General features: G+C 43.1%; 1 long non-coding RNA gene across 1 annotated transcript; it reads right to left on the bottom strand.

Annotated features, from left to right (window-relative positions):
- Positions 1 to 4,987: 4,987 nt before the first annotated feature.
- Positions 4,988 to 6,327, bottom strand: LOC141018436 (uncharacterized). Its single transcript, XR_012180723.1, has 3 exons — positions 6,232 to 6,327; positions 6,098 to 6,141; positions 4,988 to 5,780 (listed from the first exon to the last, which is right to left on the bottom strand). It is a non-coding gene; the product is annotated as an uncharacterized lncRNA (long non-coding RNA).
- Between the last annotated feature and the right edge of the window lie 16,856 nt (positions 6,328 to 23,183).

The following is a 23,183-nucleotide window of genomic DNA, read 5'->3' as shown; positions in this document are numbered from 1 at the left end:
CATCATCATCATCATCTTCATCGTTTCCCTGAACCTGAAAACAATAAACAAACAACACAACAAATAAATCACACAATATTATATTATACAGAATAATGCAAGTAAACACAACCTTATGAAATCCAGCAGCACATGAACACAACACGATGAAATAACAACAACACAAAAGTGATTCAGTTTGAAGTCTGAAGATTTCCTGTTTTTCTTACCCGATCTCTCCTGTTGGTGTTCCTGGTGTAGCTGATGGAGGCGTAGCAAACACCATCTCCAGGGTCAGCCTGCACAGAGAGGACAACATGTAGATTTAATCTGACTCACACTTCTCACTTTATTCTGTTCTAGTTTAACATTATTTTACATTCTTTTAATTCCGCCAATGTGCTCATGCTATCTCTCATGTTTCAAATGACGTGTCAACATGTTGTGTAGCAGTTTATCTGTGGTGGTTTGACCTCTGTTTGACTACTCATGCTCTCCTCTAGTGTAGTCCCTTGTGTTATCTGACTTCCCTTTCTATCTTTATCACACAATATGACACCATCAAGACGGTAGCGTGTGATCTCACCGTGCCCTGACTGGTTTCTGGAGCAGACTGAGTCACTGCCGGGTTTGAGGCTAATCCCTGAATAAACATAGTTTGGTCAAAAAGCATCTTACAGTTCACTTAACACACATGTAGTCAGGGTACAATAAAAACACCTGTGTAACATATGCAGTACATCTGTGCAGGATGTTATACTCACAACATTGTCCTCCAGCCGTGTTTTGTTCTCTGAAAAGACAAAAAAGAGAGTTGACTTTAGCTTCCACAAAGAAAATCCAGTTTTGTTGTAACATCTTGTTTAAAAAAGTTTTCTCTGTGCTCTCACCTTCAGCTCTCTTCCTCCTGATGACTTTCACAACAATTATTAAAAGTGCCACTAAGACCACAGCCAGAATGATGAGCAGCCACCGCCAATCTGGAAACATAATGAAAATATTTGAAGCATGTTGGCTGCAGCTTCCTGTTGAAGAGAGTTACATGTCATTTTAATTTGACACTTTTAGTACAAAGACTGCATCCGATGTAAACACAATCTGAATCTACTTTGACCAAACAAGCAAACAAAACACATTACCCACTTAACTCAATGTCCACTTACTGATTCCTTACGGAGCTTTCAGCTGTACGTTGCAAGGACAACAATAAACGTATAATACAACAGAAACTAATTTAAAATGTAAAAACATTCATCCATTTACTAATGAAACAACATGAACCAGAAAACAGAGACACAAAGTGTCTGTCAGCATCTAACAGATTGTAGAAGCAGATAAAAATGTTCACTAACTACCCTGTGAAGCATCATCGGTCCCAGACCCTGCTGTGTCCTCGCCTGAACAGATAAACACAACTCAACAAACTGTTCAGTACAAAATGTGCGATGTAACAATTAAACTTCAAATCCCCTGTTCTTTTCCCCTTAGCCCCTGATGTTCTTGAATCCTAAAATCGCCCCTGCTCACTACCCTGTGAAGCATCATCGCTCCCAGACCCTGTTGTGTTGTTTCCGTCTTCTCTGCTGTTTTCAGTTAATTTAGTTGTTGTTGTTGTTTCCTCACCTGAACAGATAAACAGCTCAACAAACTGTTCAGTGCAAAACTTGTTGTGATGTAATATTAAAACTTAAAATCCTTAAAATAAACAAATATCTTCTGTAATTATTCACATCAGTTTGAAGATCAACATATTCTCACCTGGTTTCTTTCCTGATGACTGAAGTCTGAAGGGAAACAGCTGCTGCTCTTTGTTACCATCAGTCACTGAACAATTCAGAAATTTAAACTCTGACTTGTAAATATGATGATAAGTCAGAGCATGCACAGAGGCAGAGCAGGAAGACTGTGATGTAGTTACACCTTGTTTATCTTTATCCACCTCTTTACCCTCATACAGCCACTTCACTGTGTGTTTACATCGTCCATATGTCGACACAGAGCAGTTTAATGTCACCTCATCATCGTTCTGATGTTCAGTCACTAGTGAAGATGGAGATATTGTGAGAGAAAGGCAACAAGAGTAAAATTAACTTCATCACTGTGATCATAATTATTGTAATGTTTCACAGTTTGATCTGAAAACATTATGATGTAAATACTCACTGGAGACAACAGACAGATAAACCTCAGAGTATGAACTTAATGGAGCTCCTCTTGATTTATACTGCTGACAGTTGTAACAACCAACATCTTCGACTGTGACCTTCTTCATAACCAGAGAACATTTCTCTGTAACACTCAGTCTGTCTGATTTAGCTTTGGCATTTTCACCAATCTGTCCAAGTGTAACCAGCTCTACTGCTGATGTGCTTCTTGAATCACTGAAGGTCCAGGTAGTGCTGTCACATTGTTGCTGTTCCTTTATCATATTTTCACAAGGCAAAGTGACGTCATCTCCAACTCTGACAGTGAAGGAGGCTGGAGGGTTTTCAGCTGCTCCTGTTTACAAGATCAGAGAAAAATATGGAAAATAAACTGAAATGAGAAAAAAATCTGTGATATTTCTTCATCCTTGTTTCTAAAAGTTCACTAAACTCACCATGTTGTAAACAAACAACACATTTTGTTGTCTTACTTCAATCAAATATATTTAATAAAGTACATTATTGCAATGCACCTTCCATTTCTATATGTGATATACGTCTTCTTACCTTTAAACTGAAGCATCGCTGTAAGAAATAAAGACATTTGAATCCATTTGAACTCGACCATCATGATTTTTTGTCTCTCTCCTTCTTCTGTCTCTGTTCTTATGATCATCTGAGTTTCTAAAGTCGTGCTTTAGTCGAGAGAAGCTGCACCTACTTCCTGTGGTTTGTATGATGTCACTTCTTCATTCTTAATCTTAGTCTGTTCTAGATTTTTATCTCACTGAATTTCTTGTAAATGTCACAATTTCCACTTTTACAGGTTTGAAATGTAGTTTTCTCTCATCCACAGTGACTGACAGCAACCACAAACTCTTGATCAGCAACATGAGATGCAGCCATCAGTGAAGAGGTCAGAGGTCACAGCAGCGCGACAAAGATCCTGTGAAACTGGAATGAGCGAGTGAAGAAGACAAAGTCACTGATTACAAGAAAAAGGAAAATGTTTGAATCAATCTAACACTGTAACAAACAAACTATATGAAGACTCTTATTGAGTCTCAAGTTCACACTGTGTCCAGTCCCACGGTGTATTTATGACACTGACGTGTTTCACACATATGTTAGTGGTCTGAGGCCTGTTGGTTCTTCCTTCTTTCTCTGCACTTATTTCTCTCGGAGAAGTGAAGGGGAAGTGTTTTGATGAGAATGATGAGAACAGCAGCAGAGCTCTGCAGGTGTGATCCTCTATTGATGAGCAGATAAACATGAGAAACACACAAGGCTCACAGGAACACACAGTCAATACTTTATTAGGACAGAAGACAGAGACGTTTATCAAATTCTGTTGAAAACCACTTGAACTCCTGGAAGATTTGGACTCACTGAGACTAGTTACAACAAACGATTTATTTGGCATCATTTAATTATAGAAACTTGTGACATCCTGCATTCAATATCACAGAGGCAGGTGAGTAGATTATCTAAAGTGCATGAATTCATGGACTTGAGAGGGACATAGAGCTGTATATAATCTGCATAACAATGCTGGAAACAACATGCTTCTGGATGATCAGGTTGAGAGGAAGCTTGTATACAGAAAACAATACAGGGCCCAGAATGGACCCTTGTAGGACCCCACAGTTTAAATCATAAACTAAGGAACTGGATTTTTCTATATGAGTGTATATGTGTAATATGTAATTACAAGGAAAAATATTGCCAAACAACTGTTCAAACAAACAATATGTAACTTCTGCCACTAGGGGTGTCTCTATCTGAACAAATCAAAGGATTCAGAGTGTTGTGTGGAGGGCCGGGTGGAGTGGGAGCTGCTAGAGCTGGCTAGAGAGTCCAGATTAGAGCCAGACCCTCTGGAGAATAAACACCAGGAATCACTTCAGATTCTGCTCTGATCCGGAAGCATTTACTGAGAGGAGGAGATCTAAGAAATTACTTTTAAACTTTTGGGATTACAAAGTGGATTTATGTTCACTTCTGACTGCAGCTGGATCTGTGGAGCTGACCTCCATTGTCAGGTGTTTATGTTGTGTAATGTTGACTGCTGACTGGAGCTGGAGGGGAAATGTACTTCACTTCATGAACGTAAAGATACAGAGAGGAGAGGGGAAGAAGAGGAGAGAGAAGCAGAGTCTGTGGTGAGTAGGCTACTGAATTCACAGAGAGTTGTCTTGAATTTAACCTCACAGACACACACACCTAGTTTACAGTAAACTGACATGAGTAAAGCAAATAAATACAAATGTTCCTGCCTTCAAACTCGCTTCAATGTTGATGAACACACCATTAAACAACCACCACTGCTGATTAAAATCTATCTGATGTGACTTAAAGGTATAAATGTTCACAGATGTTTAAAATTGTATTCACCTTAAATTTAGTCTTGTTCGCTGACTTCCCTGTCATGGAAGTAGCAGCGGCGACAACATTGTTGCAAACATCTGGGATGATGTACTGCAAGTACACAACTCAACAAAATATATAACAAAGTTGATTTTAGACATTTGATTCAGAATTCTTATATATTATACTTTTAATTGTTACAAATAATGAAATAGGAATGAGCTAGAATGTAAACATATTAGATCTACATCAATGAAAAAAATATTTACTTTGCAAAGGGGCAATGTTTACTGCATACAGTATGTATAAGCTGTGGTTTAGAGGTTTATTGTGCTGTATGCTCACAAAACACAGAGTGAAGTGGTGAAGATGTCTTTATTTGCAGATGATAATGTTAACAGATATAATAAAGAGATGACTGTTACTTACATTTAGCAGATGCTTTTGTGCAAAGCGACTTACAGTAATTTATACATACATACACTGATGGCGGTGGCTGCCATGCAAGGTGCCGACCAGCACATCAGGAGCAGTTTGTGGTTCAGCATCTTGCCCAAGGACACTTTCACATGCAGACCAGGGGAATCGAGCCAGCGTCCTCCCGATAGCAAGATGCTGGCTCTACCCCTGAGCCACAGCTGCCAGTGTTACAGACTCCACTAAGGCTGAAAACACATTCAAACACACACGCAAATATGTTAAAAAAATAAATTGTCACAAAATTAAATACAAATCGCGTCCTACACATGTAATGAGAGAATGTACTGGAGTGAGTGAGAGAGAGAGAGAGAGAGAGAGAGAGAGGTCAATAAACTAAACGATGTGGCTCCACTCCCCGCTTGTCCTGACTGACCACAAATTCACATTACCGACAAAAATACATCCGTCCACTATAAAGTACCACGAATAAACTATAAAGATAATTTTAGCTGTCCACAAATATTGAAATTACCAAAACCTGTACTTATTGCCTGGCCATAAACAAACCATATGTATAAAACTGTAAATAATGTAAATATTCTTATCCTTATTCCTTATAATGAACTTAAATTATTCTATCAACAAGAAAACTGCATTAAGGCTCCTACAAATACTAAATGAAAGTGAGTTAAAATGAGTTCTTCTGCACACAGAGACATGAAACTGAGCTCAAGCTGCTGCAGCTTCAACAACAAGCAGGAAATCTTCAAATCAGCTCTGAACTCTTCAGTGCAGTCTGACAGAGGCAGAAGTGTCTCCACAGTTTTCATATTTCACCACACCATCATCTTCATCTTCATCATGATCCACCTGTGAAACACAGCACAAACAAACTGTCACTCTGACACACTTTAACTGACAACTTTCACATCATTGACCCACATTTGACACAAGAAATAAGAAATAATCTGACAACATCTGAACGCACCATCACTTACTGTTGCTTGTATATATATTTATATGTGTGTGTGTGTGTGTGCGTGTGTGTGTGTGTGTGTGTGTGTGTGTGTGTATATATATTATCCCAAAAGTGCTCCAAATGTTCCTCCCAGCTGACTGTTGATGTTTATAAACTGAGTCAGCTGAACCTGAACGCACCACCAGCTCCTGTCTGATATGATCTTTACCTGACTGGCTGCTGCACGTGAACGCCTCACTGGTCTCTGGTTCCCTGGAAAATAAAGCACAGAGTAACATTTCAGCTCTAAACTGACAGTTTGTGTTCATCAGTCCAAACAAATGTTGGTGTGAATTTTCTCACCTCGAGCTCTGATGAGAAGAACAGTAATCACAGTAATTAGGACGAGTTCAGCCACACGCAGAACCAACATGATGTAGTCGACAACAGAACAATCTGTACGAGCTGTGGAGCAGAAACATCATGTCAGAGAACAAAGTTATCATCAAACATCAGGAGCACAACACGTGCTTAGTCATGTTAGTGATTCAAGTGATTCATAGAAATTAAAATTGATTAAAAATAGAAGGTTGATAAAAACCTTCAAAACATTTTATGTCTGACAAAATGTTTGTTTGCTTTTGTAATTGGTTGTGGCTGCCCAATATGTGTCAACACACACACACACACACACACACACACACACACACACACACACACACACAGGATATAGAGGATATACTGTATATATAATTAATGTAAATCAATCTTGGTGTTGTGTTGGTGTTCATGTTGTTGTTTGTTGTGTTCTGTCTGAGTGTTTGGACAAGTTGTGTTTTGATGCTTTGGCAAAATTGTTGCTGAAACTTTCATGCCAATAAAGCCCCTTTGAATTGAATTGAAAATTGAGAGAGAAAGGGAGAGAGAGGGAGAGGGAGGGAGAGAGAGAGAGAGAGAGAGAAAGATAATTTGAATTTTAACATACTTTATAAAAAATTCAAGATATTTTAAAACCACAACAACAAACAAGATACAAAACCAACACGGTCAACAATTCAACATTCACAGAATTCAGATCATCTCAGTAAACTTCCAAAGAACAGCTCATCATCAACAACACAGCAGAGCACATGTTTCTAACACCACGCACTGGAAAACTTCTCCAAATCTTTCATCATTCTGTAATAATTAAAATCTATTTTTAAACGAGCTTTCAACATTTTTACAAACATGAAAACAGCATCATCATCCACAGCTTTCTCTATTCTGTTTCTTCTGCTCAGATACACGGTCTGTCCCAGAAGAAGTCAACAAGAAGAGCCTGGATCTTTGACAGCAGATCAGGTGGGGGGTCAACACATGACAGACGATGCCATAAAGTGGACAATACCAAATTGTCAATGATGAGGACTCGACCTCTGTAGGACATTTTGGTTTTAATCTGCTTCCACCTTGTTAAACAACCTTTGACCGTTTCGAGAACATTCTCCCAGTTATTAAGAACAAACAAAGGATCACCTAAAAACCCTCCTGAGTATTTCAGCCCCCCTGTCTTCCAAATCAACCCCCCAGTTAAACTGAGCTTCTTCTCCAGTCCACCAACACCGAGAGCTTCACGTTTGTCCCGGTTAACTTTGGCTGAGGATATTGAGCCAAACTGGACGACATCTTTTACCAACACATCAATATTCTGCTGGCTGTCCACCAGGATGACCACATCATCTGCATAGGCTGACAATTTTAAAGGTGCATTACAACCTGGAATAGTCAGCCCCTGAAGGTCAGCTCTAAGTTTGTGCAACAAAGGCTCGATTGCTCAAGAGTATAACATGCCAGAGAGAGTGCAGCCTTGTCTAACTCCCCTTTGAACCTGAAAAGGAGCACTCAAACCACCATTCATTTTCAGGATGCTCTGAATGTCACAATACAAAACCCCTAACTTTATCAATAAAACCAGGACTAAAACCAAAGCAACTCAACGTGAGCCATAAATATTCATGCTCAACACGATCAAAAGCTTTTTCTTGATCCATTGATATGATGCCAGCTTTGAGGCCAAACAGCTTACAGATCTCTAAAAAGTCACAAATCAAAATAATATTATCAGAAATCAGCCTGCCTGGTACACAGTAGGTCTGATCACACTGAATCACTTGTTCATCACTCTGCTCAGCCTGGTCGCCAACACCTTGGACAGCAGCTTATAATCAGATCAGAGCAGTGACACAGGCCTCCAGTTTTTGATGAACTGCAGGTCACCATTCTGAGGCAGTAAGGTAAGGACTGTCCTCCTGCAGCTCATACTTTGGTGTTTTTTCCAAAAAAAGACAAAGTTTCTCTGAAGTTTTTATCCTCCAGTAAAGTCGTGTTAAAATGCCAATAGGCACTGTTGGGTTTTACACATTTTATAAAAACAGAAGGTGTCACAAGTGAGTGATCAGAGAAGCCAACAGGGCTGATAAAACAACTTTTAAATGCATTCAATGATGTTAAAACAACAAAATCAATCAAGCCTGGTCATAGACAGTGAGTTATCTTTAGCGTGTGTCCAGGTATATTGTCTCTGTTTATTATGAAAGCCTCTCCACACATCACACAACTCCTGAGCCTCCATGAGATGAAGCAGACGAGTGTGAGGCAGCGTGAGGCTCTGCATGGTTCCTGTCTAACCTACTGTCCTCAGTACAGTTAAAGTCTCCACAGATAAATACATATTCCTCATTATTACATTTATCAATCACTTCATTTAAAACATCTAGAAACATCTGCTCTCTCCACTCTGTCCTCCAGTCAGTCTCGTTATCAGAAGTACTGTGTGTCTCTTGTACCAGAATAACATCCAGCTTTTTGAGAGAACACAGCTTGAAAAGTGAAGCCCTTTTCCCATCATCCCTTGCTCCGTTTAAATTCAAGCTGCCTATTCTTATGTCTCCCATAGCAAAGAAATCAAGGTGTAAAACAAAAGCAAGTGAACAAAGCAGGGAGAAGAGGGAATATCTATTAGACTTATTCATCATCATCTAACTGCTTTTTGACCTTTTGAAGCAGTTTCTTCAGACGGTAAGTCTCCTGGTCAGTGAAAGCTTTCTCCTCCAGAGCTCCAGGACTTCTCCTAAAAGCCTTCACTGAATCAAGGAAGAGCTGTAAATCAGGGAACACTTCCTCAACTTGAACATTTCTGGCTCCCTTAGTGTTCTGCAGGAACTTCTTAATACTCATTAAAGAGTAACCACTCCTGTTGTGAGCCCGCGTCTGTGAGGAAGCTACAGACTCCACATCGCTCTCCTCATCATCTTCACTCACCTGACTGCAGACACTCACTCTGAAGAGACACTTTCTTCACTTTACCAGAAGACTGACACACGTCACTGCTCACTTTCCTCTTCATGTTGTCTTTAAAGGTGTCTTCATCTATCAGCATGTCACCTTCCTCCTCCAGAGAACATTCTGCCTCCTTTGTTTCAGTCTGTGTGTCGACTGTGTCGCTGTTAGTGTGTGACTGATCAATCACCTCCACAACAGTACCTGAACCAACAGAAACCGGACCAGCTGTACCTGAACCAACAGAACCCAGATCAGCAGCATCTGGATCAGCAGCACCATGATCATCAAAAACTGGGCCGACAGCATCTGAACCACCAGCCTGTGAACCATCAGAACCTGAACCAGCAGCCTGTGAACCAACAGAACCTGAACCACCAGCCTGTGAACCAACAGAATCTGAACCACCAGCCTGTGAACCATCAGAACCTGAACCAGCAGCCTGTGAACCATCAGAATCTGAACCACCAGCCTGTGAACCATCAGAACCTGAACCAGCAGCCTGTGAACCATCAGAATCTGAACCACCAGCCTGTGAACCAACAGAATCTGAACCACCAGCCTGTGAACCATCAGAACCTGAACCAGCAGCCTGTGAACCAACAGAACCTGAACCAGCAGCCCCTTGATGCTCAGTTTCAGTCTGTTGTGTGCTCTGTGTGTCTTCCTGCTGTGAACTCTGCGTGTGTTCTTGTTCTGGACTTGGTGCTGCAGTCTCACCATTATTTGTCCCAGCATCTTGTTTCTGTAGACAGGTCTGGATGAGGTGACCCTCCACTCCACAGCCAAAACATTTCATCCTCTCAGAAGACGCATAAACAATGTGATCCAAATCATCCACTCTGAACTTCAACATCAAGTTGAACTCGTCAGTGTTGTTCTTCAGAACCATAAAGACCTGCCTTCTGAAAGAGACAATGTGATTCAGGTGTGGACATTTACAGCCCAGAGGAATCAGTTTGATTGAGACATTAACTGTCCGTGTCTCGTCAGTTCTCTCTGCAACATGTCATCACTAATGAACGGAGGACTTTGGACAAAATGATCTTTTTGGCTGGATTAACCAGCGGTACCACCTGAACAAAGGTGTCCTGGATCACTACACCTCGTTCAACAACCATGCTCACTTTATCAACGCTGTACAGGAAAATGACGATTCCATTGTTCATCCTAGATGTGGACTTTATACCGTCATAACCGACCATTTCTCCGATTGCTAAACTGCAATCCTCCACAGAGCAATTAACAGTCGGACAGAGTTTAACTCCGTGTCGGCGGGTGAGCTTCTCCAGCCCCACGCCTCTGACTCCATGAGTCGGCAAGACTTCCAGCCGAGGCCGGTCGTTACCGCTCCAGAACCGAACCGCTTTAAACTACAGCACAAAATACAACTGCAGTAATAAATCTAACAAACAATCAAACAAACATACAAAAGTTAGAAACACACACTCGCTGAAATGCTCACCCACTCAGAGAGAGAGAGAGACAGAGAGAAAGAGAGAGAAAGAGAAATGAGTGCTGACACAATACCTTGTGTTGAAGCATCATCAGTTGTTGTTGTTGTTGTTGTTGTTGTTGTCTCCTCACCTGAACAGATAAACACAACACAAAAAAATGTTCAGTACGACACTTGTTGTGATGTGATATTAAAATGTCAAATCCTTAAAATAAACAAATATCTTCTGTAATTATTCACATCAGTTTGAAGATCAACATATTCTCACCTGGTTTCTTTCCTGATGACTGAAGTCTGAAGGGAAACAGCTGCTGCTCTTTGTTACCATCAGTCACTGAACACGTCAGAAATTTAAACTCTGACTTGTAAATGTGATGATAAGTCAGAGCACGCACAGAGGCAGAGCAGAGAGACTGTGATGTAGTTACACCTTGGTTATCCTTTTTCACCTCTTTACCCTCATACAGCCACTTCACTGTGTGTCTACATCGTCCATATGTCGACACAGAGCAGCTTAATGTCACCTCATCATCGTTCTGATGTTCAGTCACTGGTGAAGATGGAGATATTGTGAGAGAAAGACAACAAGAGTAAAATTAACTTCATCACTGTGATCATAATTATTGTAATGTTTCACAGTTTGATCTGAAAACATTATTATGTAAATACTCACTGGAGACAACAGACAGATAAACCTCAGAGTCTGAACTTAATGGAGCTCCTCTTGATTTATACTGCTGACAGCTGTAAAGACCAATATCTTCGACTGTGACATTCTTCATAACCAGAGAACAGTTCTCTGTAACACTCAGTCTGTCTGATTTAGCTTTGGCATTTTCACCAATCTGTCCAAGTATAACCAGCTCTACTGCTGATGTGCTTCTTGAATCACTGAAGATCCAGACAGTGCTGTCACATTGTTGCTGTTCCTTTATCATATTTTCACAAGGCAAAGTCACGTCATCTCCAACTCTGACAGTGAAGGAGGCTGGAGGGTTTTCAGCTGCTCCTGTTTACACGATCAGAGAAAAATATGGAAAATAAACTGAAATGAGAAGAAATCTGTGATATTTCTTTATCCTTGTTTCTAAAAGTTCACTAAACTCACCATGTTGTAAACAAACAACACATTTTGTTGTCTTACTTCAATCAAATATATTTAATAAAGTACATTATTGCAATGTACCTTCCATTTCTATATGTGATATACGTCTTCTTACCTGTAAACTGAAGCATCGCTGTAAGAAATAAAGACATTTGAATCCATTTGAACTCGACCATCATGATTCTCTGTCTCTCTCCTTCTTCTGTCTCTGTTCTTATGATCATCTGAGTTTCTAAAGTCGTGCTTTAGTCGAGAGAAGCTGCACCTACTTCCTGTGGTTTGTATGATGTCACTTCTTCATTCTTAATTTTAGTCTGTTCTAGATTTTTATCTCACTGAATTTCTTGTAAATTTCACAATTTCCACTTTTACAGGTTATAAATGTAGTTTTCTCTCATCCACAGTGACTGACAGCAACCACAAACTCTTGATCAGCAACATGAGATGCAGCCATCAGTGAAGAGGTCAGAGGTCACAGCAGCCCGACAAAGATCCTGTGAAACTGGAATGAGCGAGTGAAGAAGACAAAGTCACTGATTACAAGACAAAGGAAAATGTTTGAGTCAATCTAAGGCTGTAACAAACAAACTATATGAAGACTCTTATTGAGTCTCAAGTTCACACTGTGTCCAGTCCCACGGTGTATTTATGACACTGACGTGTTTCACACATATGTTAGTGGTCTGAGGCCTGTTGGTTCCTCCTTCTTTCTCTGAACTTATTTTTCTCAGAAAAATAAAGGGGAAGTGTTTTGATGAGAATGTGGGTACAACAGCAGCATCAAGCCTCCACAATATGTGCTGTTCAACTGGACAGTTACAATACTTCACCTGTGGTCTGGAGGTTTTTCATGCCGTATGTGTCAGGCCTGGACTTAAAGAAGGACTCAGATGCAGAGGGTTATGCAGATCAAGCAGGTTTTATTTCTTTGAATTGCTTCACGGCTCTTAAGAAACGAGTGATAAACAAAACCGGCTATCAACTTCAACTTCTCTAGGTAATTAACAGGGAGAACAAAATAAATAACAGAAAATCACTCCGAAGAGGAAACAAAAACCTGAATAAACTAATCTACTCTTTCGAGGATTCTTAGCTATGAAATCTCAAACAACATAAAGCGCTCCACACAAGGGAGGTTCAGGAATTTACAAAACTTTATTCTACTCTAAATCTAGGAAACAAAAAATAAATACTATGAACAAAAAACCCCTCAAGAGAGGGAAAAGAAAAAGGCTATAAATCAAGGCTATCTTAATACTGCTTAGAAAAAAACTACAACTCAAAATCACTCTTCTTAAGAGGAGGAAAGAAAAACAAGAATACCAACTTAGACTCTGTAGAAGAACACTTGACGTAGACATGGACCATGGGAGCTGGAGACACACGAACGAACATGATACTCTGGCACAGGACAACATGCAGACGCAGACTTTAAGCACAAGAGGGTAATTGGGGACCAGGTGAAAACAATCAGGGATCAGGGGAGACGTCAGACCGGTGACACAAGAGGAAGGGCAAGTGACCTGAAACGAGAGGAGAGTTACTTTTCATGAAATTCACAAGACAAAAATCCCCAGACGAGACACCCCTCACCGCGGTGTGACAGTACCCCTCCCTCTAGGGCCGACTCCTGACGGCCCAGACTGTTCAGAATGGTCTCTATGAAAATCATCAATGAGGGTGGGGTCCATGATGTGTCGAGAGGGGACCCACTGTCTCTCCTCCGGTCCGTAACCTACCCAGTCCACTAGGTACTGTCTGCCCCGGCCCCGGTTGCGTACCGCCAACAGCTGCTTAACCTTGTACACCGGGCCCCCATCGACTACCTCGGGTGGCGGGGGGGGCGTGGCGGCCGGAACCATAGGGCTTTCTTTGAATGGTTTCACCTGGCTGACATGGAAGGTCGGGTGTACGCGGAGGGACCGGGGCAGACGGAGGCGTACTGCTGCGGGGCCAATGACTCTGGTGACAGGAAACGGGCCCACGAACCGTGGTGCCAGCTTCTTGGAGGGAACCTTCAGGTGCAAGTCCTTGGCTGAAAGCCACACTCTCTGTCCAGGCTGATATGCGGGAGCTGGCCGTCTCTTTCGGTCTGCCGCCTTCTTGACCCGATCTCCCTGTCGGATCAGCACCTGGCGGGCTGCTGCCCAGATGCGGCGGCAACGTCGGACCATGGCATGGGCGGAGGGGACCGATACCTCCAACTCATTGTCTGGAAAGACTGGGGGTTGAAAACCATAAGCACATTTAAAGGGAGAGAAACCTGTGGCAGATGTTGGCAATGAATTATGTGCATACTCAACCCAGACCAGGTGTTTGCTCCATGTTGAGGGGTTCTGGGAGACCAGGCACCGGAGGCCGGTTTCCAGTTGTTGATTTAGGCGTTCGGTCTGGCCGTTGGCCTCCGGGTGGTAGCCCGAGGTCAGGCTGGCCTTAGCTCCAATGAGCCCGCAAAACTCCCTCCAGAACCGGGACACGAACTGGGGCCCCCGGTCAGAGACGATGTCCTTAGGGAATCCATGAACCCTGAAAACACTGGTCATCATGATTTCTGCCATCTCCTTGGCGGAGGGCAGCTTAGGCAGGGCAATGAATCTGACCATTTTGGTAAACCGGTCCACTACTGTGAGGACCGTGGTATTACCTTGGGATACCGGGAGCCCCGTGACGAAGTCCATGGATATGTCGGACCACGGTCTGGAGGGGATAGGGAGTGGCTGCAGTAGGCCCATGCGGGTCCCGGAGGACGTCTTGTTTCGAGCACAGACCGAACATGCCTCCACGTACTCCCGAACCTCGGCTCCATGGATGGCCACCAGAACCGCCGAGAGATGGCGAACATCGTCCTCCGAACTCCCGGATGGCATGAAAGCAGTGAGGTATGAGCCCAGTGGATCACCTGTGGGCGCAACTCAACGGGGACAAACAAGCGATTATCTGGGCACCCACTAGGTGACGGGTCTCCACCATTAGCCTGCTTCACCTCATCTTCTATCTGCCAAGTCACCGCTCCAACCACACGGGTTAGTGGAAGGATGGTCTCAGGCTCCTTGGCAACAGGCGCGGGGTCGAATAGTCGAGAGAGGACGTCTGGCTTGACGTTCCGGGACCCCGGCCTGTAAGAGAGGGAAAAGGAAAAGCGGTTAAAGAACAGCGCCCACCTGGCCTGGCGAGAATTGAGTCTCTTAGCTTTTCTGATATATTCTAAATTCTTATGGTCCGTCCAGACTATGAATGGATGGTTGGCCCCCTCCAGCCAATGTCTCCACTCCTCTAGGGCGAGTTTCACCGCCAACAGCTCCCGATTACCGACATCATAGTTCCGTTCAGCCTTGGACAGTCGACGCGACAGGAAGGCGCAGGGGTGCATCTTCCCATCCTGTTCCGAACGTTGAGAGAGAATGGCCCCAACCCCTTGATTGGAGGCGTCCACTTCTACTACAAACTGGCGTTGTGGATCTGGCATGGTGAGGATGGGAGCAGAAGTGAAACGCTTCTTGAGGTCCTGGAAAGCCCTCTCTGCCTCTGGCGACCAGCGGAACTGCACCTGGGTGGAGGTAAGAGCATGGAGGGGAGCAGCTATTGCGCTAAAGCCTCTGATAAACCGCCTGTAAAAGTTAGCAAATCCCAAGAACTGCTGAACCTTCTTGCGGCTATCTGGTGTAGGCCACTCAGCTACAGCGCTAATTTTAGCCGGGTCCATCTGTACTCTCCCAGGGGCTACAATGAAGCCCAGGAAGGAGACGGTGTCGGCATGAAACACACTTTTCTCTGCTTTGACATACAGATTGTTCTCTAACAGTCTTTTCAGAACTCTGGTCACGTGGTCTTGGTGTGTGTCAATGTCTGGGGAGTAAATTAAAATGTCGTCTAAATACACGTAGACAAAAAGGTCAAGGAAATCTCTCAATACATCATTAATCATGGCTTGAAAAACGGCAGGGGCGTTGGTGAGTCCGAATGGCATGACCAGATACTCATAGTGGCCACTAGGGGTGTTGAATCCAGTTTTCCACTCGTCCCCCTCTCTTATGCGAATCAGGTGATAGGCATTGCGGAGGTCTAACTTGGTGAACACCTTGGCCTGCTGGAGTTTGTCAAAAACAGAAGACATGAGAGGGAGAGGGTAACGGTTCTTTATTGTAATGTCATTGAGAGGACTATAGTCTATGCACGGTCTTAGGGACCCATCCTTTTTGTCCACAAAAAAGAATCCGGCACCTGCTGGCGATGACGAGGGACGGATTAGCCCTGCCTTTATGGAGGTGGTGAGATATTCTCTCATGGCCTCTCTCTCCGGTCCGGAGACTGAGTACAGGCGGCCCTTGGGTATGGTGGAACCTGGAAGAAGGTCAATGGCGCAGTCGTATGGCCGGTGTGGAGGAAGAGACATGGCTTTGGTCTTACTAAAAACCTCACGGAGCTGATGGTAGCAGGAAGGCACCGAGTTTAAGTCCGGATATTCGGCTTCTGTGGCAGGGTTGACAGAAAACAGGTTAACCTCAGCTACCTTACTGCTCTGGGCTAGACTAAAAAGACAGTCTTTAATACAATCCTCCCCCCATCCTAGGATTTCTCCAGTCCTCCAGTCTACCTGGGGGTTGTGGCGAAAAAGCCACGGTTGTCCCAAGATCAGTGTGTGAGTGGAGGCTTTGAATAAATAGAAGCGAATATGCTCCCTGTGGTCCTTAATCTGCATGTGGAGAGGTTCAGTGATATGAGTGATGGAAAACAGTTCTTTCCCATCTAGAGCTCGAGCCCTGATGGGCTTAGCTAAAAGTTCTGATCTTATGTCCATTTCTTCGGCTAACCCCCAGTCCATCAAACTCTCATCGGCTCCTGAGTCTATGAGTGCCCCAAGATTGGTGACAGTGTGATGCAATAACTTCACTTTGGTGAGAGTGCGTGTGACGGGGCCTGAAGCCGTGATTTGACTCACCGTCTTGGGTCGCTTGGCTGGGCAGGTTATGACGAGGTGACCCGCCTCCCCGCAGTAGAAGCACCTTCCTTCTAGTTGCCGTCTCCGTCGCTCCTCTGGTGTCAGTCTGGCTCTGCCCAGCTGCATGGGGTCCCCTTCTTCCTCCGCGGGGGAGTTATTACGCGGCTCCGACGGGGAGCGGTGGAGAGCTGGCCAGCCTTGTGTTTGCGAGGGCGGGGCTCCTCCGGTCATCACAGTCCTGTCGCTCCGGTGTCGTCTGAGCTGTCTGAGTCGGTTGTCCGTCCGGATTGCGAGAGCGATAAGATCGTCCAAGCCTGCGGGTAAATCTAGAGGAACCAGGAGATCTTGGATCGGGGCTGCCAGCCCCTTCAAAAACACATCATAGAGAGCCGTGGAGTTCCACCCGCTTTCTGCCGAAAGAGTGCGGAAACGGATGGCGTAGTCACACACAGAGTCGCTGCCTTGTCTCAGCCCACTCAGCTCCTGTGCTTTCTCCCGGTCGTCCGTCACGGGATCAAAGGTGCGTTTTAATGCCGCCTGGAAATCTGTGTGGGAGCTGCAGATCGGAGAGCACCGGCCCCACTCTGCCGATGCCCAGGCTTTGGCTCGCCCAGTCAGGTGCGAGATCATGAACGCGATCTTCGACCGATCAGTAGGGAAAGCATGGGGGGTTAATTCGAAGTGAATTGAGCAGTCTATGAGAAAAGTTTTACATAGTCCTGGTTCACCTGAATACTGCGCTGGTGGAGCCAACTTACTTCCTGCTCCGGCATGAGGCGTGGGCGGAGCAGCTACGGGAGCCGGGGTGGTGGGTCGAGGAAATTGCGAAACCAGCTCGTGTAGTTGGGACGTGAGTTGACCCATATGCGCAGCCATAGCCGTCTGGAACTCTTCCTGTCGGGAGATGCGGGCTTCCTGAGCTTGCAAGAGCCCTGTCAGTTGTTCCGCCTCTGCTGAGTCCATACTGGCCAGAATATACTGTCAGGCCTGGACTTAAAGAAGGACTCAGATGCAGAGGGTTATGCAGATCAAGCAGGTTTTATTTCTTTGAATTGCTTCACGGCTCTTAAGAAACGAGTGATAAACAAAACCGGCTATCAACTTCAACTTCTCTAGGTAATTAACAGGGAGAACAAAATAAATAACAGAAAATCACTCCGAAGAGGAAACAAAAACCTGAATAAACTAATCTACTCTTTCGAGGATTCTTAGCTATGAAATCTCAAACAACATAAAGCGCTCCACACAAGGGAGGTTCAGGAATTTACAAAACTTTATTCTACTCTAAATCTAGGAAACAAAAAATAAATACTATGAACAAAAAACCCCTCAAGAGAGGGAAAAGAAAAAGGCTATAAATCAAGGCTATCTTAATACTGCTTAGAAAAAAACTACAACTCAAAATCACTCTTCTTAAGAGGAGGAAAGAAAAACAAGAATACCAACTTAGACTCTGTAGAAGAACACTTGACGTAGACATGGACCATGGGAGCTGGAGACACACGAACGAACATGATACTCTGGCACAGGACAACATGCAGACGCAGACTTTAAGCACAAGAGGGTAATTGGGGACCAGGTGAAAACAATCAGGGATCAGGGGAGACGTCAGACCGGTGACACAAGAGGAAGGGCAAGTGACCTGAAACGAGAGGAGAGTTACTTTTCATGAAATTCACAAGACAAAAATCCCCAGACGAGACACCCCTCACCGCGGTGTGACAGTATGCTCACTGCAGACACGACTAGTTGGACATTTAAGATGTGTGAAATGTATTTACATCATTTTAGGTCAGAGTAGGTGGTCATGTGCATCCAAACCTTCTGAAAGTAGCCTGAGTTATTAGATTTCTGGACATTCTCAGCTCACTTTGGCTGCATTTCTATCTGTATTAAGACATATTTTAGTGTCCAGAGAGAACAGAGCTGTTCAAGCCACCAGAGGGAAGGTTTACTACTAGTAGAGTCAAGACATTCATAGTAGACAATATTCACTTTCCATTATGACACTGTTAGTACATGAAGGAGTCACAAAACACAGAGTAGAGTGAAGTGGTGAAGATGTCTTTATTTGCAGATGATATTGTTAACAGATATAATAAAGAGAAGACTGTTACTGCCTCCATTAAGGCTGAAAACACATTCAAACACACACACAAATATGTGAACAACAATGCTAAATGAAAGTGAGTTAAGATGAGTTCTTCTGCACACAGAGACAAATCTTCAAATCAGCTCTGAACTCTTCAGCTGGAAGACGATTTAAGGAAGTCAACAAGATTTCAATGATCTTTCCTGTTAGATGAAGCTGAAATCCAGCTGCTGTGTTCTGAACTGGCTGCAGAAAATCAAGATTTTCACAAGTGATGCAGGAAAGTGTTGAAGCATCTGTTTTCCTGTCATTTATACTTTAACAGAGACACATTGAAAGAATCTTCTCAAGAACTTACAGCTATCACTTCCTTTTAAGGAAGTAATGAGAAAGTTATAGGAGCCGTGCAAGTGTGACTAAGATTTTCTAAAAAGAAAACAACAATGCAGCAGCAGAGGAGGAGCTGTGGTTCAGGGTGGAGTTAAAGGAGCCACTGATGTGTTTTCAGATGAGTTCACAGACGTTTTACCTGATGCACTTCATTTCACCTTTGAGTTCATCTAGTGCACCTGTGGTCTTTTGTTTCTTCTAGTGAAGCTTTATAAAACTCTGGGCCTTTCCTTCTATTTGTGCTGAAAAAGATATTTGAAGCGCAGCGACATCTGGTGGTTTGTAGGACTTACAGCAGCTCTTCAGTCCTGGAGCTGAAGCACTGCAACACCTCTGTGATTTTAGCTGTTTTTGCAGCAGCTGTTTTCACTTATGACTTGATGAAATTAGAGTTAATCTAGTAATATTACCAGAATATCAACACAAATTTTCACTGCAGTAAAACTTGTTGTAATCTTTGGCTCCAGAGGCTTTAGAGAATATTGTGCCCTGCAGCCCTCTGCCTGGATTTTCTTGTTTTCTCACTTTGTTGCTGCTCGGGACGCTTTACCAACCCAAAATGTGGTTATTTGACGTCCTGGTAATGAGACTCAACAATCATGCATTTAAGAACAGCTGGGACAAATCCTACTGATTCTACCTTTAAGTTTAATAGTCTTCGAATTATATTAATATGATGTGAGCTTCAGATAGTTTTTACTTTGATACTTTGAGAACATTTCAGAGCCTGTACTTTATTACTGTTACTTGAGTAAAGAAATTGAATCAGTACTTCTGTCTTTTTTAAGTATCTGTTCTTCTGCTTGAGGAGAGAATGTGTGGACTTTTGTCACCTCTGATGTGCTGATTCTTATCACAGCATCTACTTCCTGTGATAAGTAAGAAGTCACTTCCTCATAATGACTTTAGTCTGTTTCTCCACCTCAGTTTGCTGTTGAATTTGTGTGTGATGTTAGATTTTGTCACATTTTAACTTTTACATTCGATGCATATTTGAAGATTCACAAATTCAACTTATTTTCTTTATATACTTTATTGTGAAACAGACAGGATTCGTGGTGAAGTTTACAGCACACATAAGCAGACAGGTGAAGAGTCAAACTCCTCGTCCACCAGTTTGACTCAAGCCTGTTGGTCCAGCTCAGACTGAAACACAAATAGCTTGGCACAGAAAACACATTTGTCATATTAATGAATAAAAACAAATACATTCAGTCTAACTCTTAAAAAGATGTTATGATTCTATTGTTATCTACTCATGTGAAATATGATGAGATGATATTTAACAGCAGTGGACTCGTTTCTATGATGAGTTGATGTTGATGATCAGCGGAGTCTGGCGGAGGCAGACGGCTCTCCGGTGTTTTCACAGATCACTGTACCTGCATCTTCATCTTCATCATTATGCTCCTGAGGAAAACACAACACTCTGGGTGAAAATGGAGCAAATACATGTTGAAACACCAAAGGAACACCTGGACATTAGTGCCTTGTATAGTGAACCTCAGTGAAGGTTGTGAATGCAACCCAGGTAGTCCAGCAAGACTCCTCCCTTAGCTCCTCCCCCTGCCCAGGTGCAGTGTAAAAGGCCTCAGCTGGCCCAGTTTAGCCTCTTGCTGGTTCCTGGTGGTGGTTGCCTGCTGAAGGTGCTGAGTAGGGTCCCCATTTTTGTTTCTGGTTGATTTAAAGTTGTTTTTCCCCTCCACTAACATGTGCCTTTTTGTATTTTAGGCCCACCTGCTGCTGTTCTGCTTTGGTTTTGTTAACTTTTTGTTTTCTTTGTTTCAGGAAGTTTCTTTTTGTTCCTTTCTTTGATTTCCAGTGTGGCCTGGGTGTCATCAGGTGGGAGGCTAGGCACCGTGGGTAGAACCTCACTCCTGTTGGATGCAAGTAGGGACTACGGCACTTTTAGCGCATGTTTTGTTTGTAGTTTCTGTAGTGTTGCGCCCCAGACTAGTGAGAAGGGGCACTTTCCCAGTTGTCTGCCTCCCACTGAGGCCCCAGCCCACTGATTTTAGTTTTCCGTTATAGTCATTAGAGTTTTAGTATTGTTATAGCCGGCTTTTTAGATTGTTTCTGTTAAATAAAAATGTTTGCTTTATTTATCTACTGTCTCTGCCTCATCAGTCTTGACCCTGTGCCCTTATATATTTTTTGCATCATCCTGGTTTATTTTGGTTTTCATATCCTGGGGTGCAAGTCCCCAGGTGGCGTTGTTGGTCCCCAAGTTAGTTTCCTTCCCTCCTTAGTTATCTCTATTATACAATTGAAGGATTCACTCTCTGGTAATAGTTTCCAAAAGCACCCTGAACGAACCATATGTTCCTCCCCAAGCTGACCCAAATGCAGGAGACGGCAGACAGCAAGTGCAATGGATGAAGTTTTATTTAGGATCACGACACACAAGGAACAGGCAAACGCAACGGAACATCAGGGAAACACAACAGATGACAAAGACTGAACTACAGACTGGACATGAACACAAACTAAACTAATGAGGGGATGAGGTGCAGGTGGAGAGCGGTGGACAAAAACAGGTGAGGGGAATCACCTTGAAAAACACCAGGGACAGGGAAGGAGATGATGGGCTGCAAAACACTAGGATCAGGGCAGGGGCAGAGGGAAAACAGACTGTGGAGGAACACAGGGAACATGGCTGGGCTAATAAGACTGGTGCAAGATAGGTGAGGACGGAAAAATCAGGCTGGTGAGGAGCACAAGGAAGGACACAGAATACTGGGAACAGAGCAAAGACACCACAACAACCTAGAAAGCACATGAAACACTGGAACATCACACTGAAATGACAGGACCATGACTGAATGTTGGTGTTTTGAAACAGTTCATACTTAAAACTCACCCTGTTTTCTTCTCTCTGTGTTTTGTTCCCTGAAAAGACAAAAACAGCGTAGAGTTTAGTTTTCATAGTGAAAGTCCAGGTTCATCAAAGCTTCCTGTTTCATCTGTGGTTGCTCTCACCTTTAGTTCTCATCCACATGTTGACTGTAACAACACTTATTAAGAGTGCTGACAAACCCACAGACACGATGATGAACCGCCACCAAACTGAGAAGAGAATTTGGAGGAGTTAAATATAATCAGAGGTGTTTTGATGATGAGCTCTTTGTTAGTCGTTCTTGTACCGTCTCTTTCATTTCTGGATCAACTGTCTCATTGTTGTTGTCAGTAAATGTGTTTTTACCTTCTGATTTCCTTCAACTTATTACCTGTTGTTGGTGACACTGTGGTTGTTGGTGGCACTGTGGTTGTTGTTGCATCATCACCTTAATAAATCCAAAATGCCACAAACTGTTTAGTTAGAACAAACAATCATCTGCATACGTGAATGACAAAGAATAATGTAAGATTAAAACCTGAAACAATTATTGTAATTATTATTGTAATTATCCAGTTATCAGTCTGAAGTGATTTTAAGAGTAAATCATAATCTTACCTGTTTTCTCACCTGAAGACTGACGGCTGAAGGTAAACTGCTCCACTTTTTTATTGCGGAGGTCAGTCACTTGACATTTGAATAACCCATGATGCTTTGACTTCTTGAGATCAGAGATAGGAAATATTACAATAGCTGAGCAGTAAGACTGTGATGTCGACATGTCTTTATCTTCAGCCGCATCTCTACCCTCATACAGCCACTTCACTCTGTGGTTACACCATCCACGAGGTGACACAGAGCAGGACAACGTCCCCTTATCATTGTCCCTTTTTTCAGTCACTGGTGAAGATGGAGATATTGTGAGAGAAAGACAACAAGAGTAAAATTAACTTCATCACTGTGATCATAATTATTGTAATGTTTCACAGTTTGATCTGAAAACATTATGATGCAAATACTCACTGGAGACAACAGACAGATAAACCACAGAGTCTGAACTTCTTGCATCTTCTCTTGATTTGTACTGACTGCAGGTGTAGTGACCACCATCCTTGACTGTGACATTCTTCAGAGCCAGAGAACAGTTCTCTGTAAAACTCAGTCTGTCTGTTTTGG

This window comes from Pagrus major, chromosome 22 (genome assembly GCF_040436345.1).
Source record: "Pagrus major chromosome 22, Pma_NU_1.0".
NCBI lineage: Eukaryota > Metazoa > Chordata > Actinopteri > Spariformes > Sparidae > Pagrus > Pagrus major.
Note: the sequence above shows the minus strand (reverse complement) of the source record. Positions and strands in the feature narration are given on the sequence as shown.